A 1,601-nucleotide genomic window follows, 5' to 3' on the forward strand; every position below is an offset into this window, starting at 1 on the left:
TCAATGGGACGCCCTGCCCGTTGAAAACTGACTTCCAAGGGGTGCCCTGTACGTAATAGAGTGACGGGGAGGGGCCCTGACCGTCCGTCAATATGTGACGGGTTGGGAGTGAGAACGTGTTGACTGGAGTTGTAAAACTGTGACCAACTCTTTTTGAAGGCCTGTCTCGTATTTCAGAAGATGGTTTAGCTTGTACCAGTCGTTATCAAATCATCATTAATGTCCGCATTCACTGAGAGGCTGTCTACAGGCTTAAGTGGTAAATATAGTGCATTTATATAGCACTTCACAACCACTCAAAGAGCTTTACAACACGTCAGCATTCAGCCATTCACACACATTCATAAAGAGGTTGTCATAGAAGGTTTATTTATTTATTGTTGTGCCTTCGTTTTCATTTTGTACCTCTTTATGTGTGTATATGCATATATGTGTCTATGTATGTGTGTATGTATATATATAGGTGGGTGCTCAGGTGTGTATGTATATACAGTACATATATGTATTTTTTACTTTTTATATGTATACTTTTTTCAGATTCTTTGGGACGGTGAGTAACAGCATTTCGATCTTACTGTTTGAATATCACACAGAGAAATGTACGTATTTATTACTTTTATATATTCTTTCCCACTTTGTTCTAAAACTGTTCTACAACATTTCACCTTAGGATAAATAAAGTAACTATCTTTTGTTATACTTCAGCATGTTGAAATATTACTGTACCACAGGAGACCATAACTAATAACAAATGAACATATTATTAAAGGGATTCACCTCTTCAAAAAAACATCCTTAGGGTGGTGTATTTTGTCTAACCATGTGTGCATCCCTCCCAGACTTACTGGGGTGTTTGGGCTCTATGGCCACCCGTACGATGGGCATGGCCTCCATGTTGAGAGGGATGAAGGGGGGGCAGGCGGGGGAGGTGGACAGGGTGGCTGACTTCAAGACGCACTCTTCCAGACCTCCGATACCTGAGGAGAGAGGAGAGAAGAACATCTATAGCAAACAGTGGGTATTAATTAGGCATGGGCGGTATAATTTTTTTCATACCGTCATACCTTGCTGACATCATACCGTGGTATACGGTATATGACGGTATCAGTCCCAATTTAAGGGGTAATTTCTCCCAAAAAAAAATGTTTTAGTCACTATATCAACAGCCCCACCAAAAATATTTGCCACCAGCCGCCACTGACTGTATGACTTGGGTCGGCCATTGTTACTTAGTTATACCCTTTATTCCAAAAATTGGTGTACGTGCCTATGTAGTGAGACGGGTGGTGGATGGAAATCCACTTATATCGTTTTGAAAAAGTTCATTCAGTTCATAAGATGGAATGGCCCTTTTTACAAATACATACTACTATATAACCAATTGAATCGAGTGATACCTTTGTTTGCGAGCCTTAAGATGTTTGCGCAGGGACATAAGGCTGAGTTTACATGGTAAACGTTTACACCAGACATACGTCGGAACAAAACGTGAACACGCGTGCAGCGCCCGTGAAACGCTCCGCAGGATGGCCCGAGCCCGACGTAAAATTTGCTTGGTATATTATATGCAACTTTTTTAGATAAACGGCGGCTTGCGGTGA

Source organism: Notothenia coriiceps, unplaced genomic scaffold (assembly GCF_000735185.1).
Source record: "Notothenia coriiceps isolate Sejong01 unplaced genomic scaffold, NC01 NC01_scaffold00003191, whole genome shotgun sequence".
In the NCBI taxonomy this organism is placed as follows: Eukaryota; Metazoa; Chordata; class Actinopteri; order Perciformes; family Nototheniidae; genus Notothenia; species Notothenia coriiceps.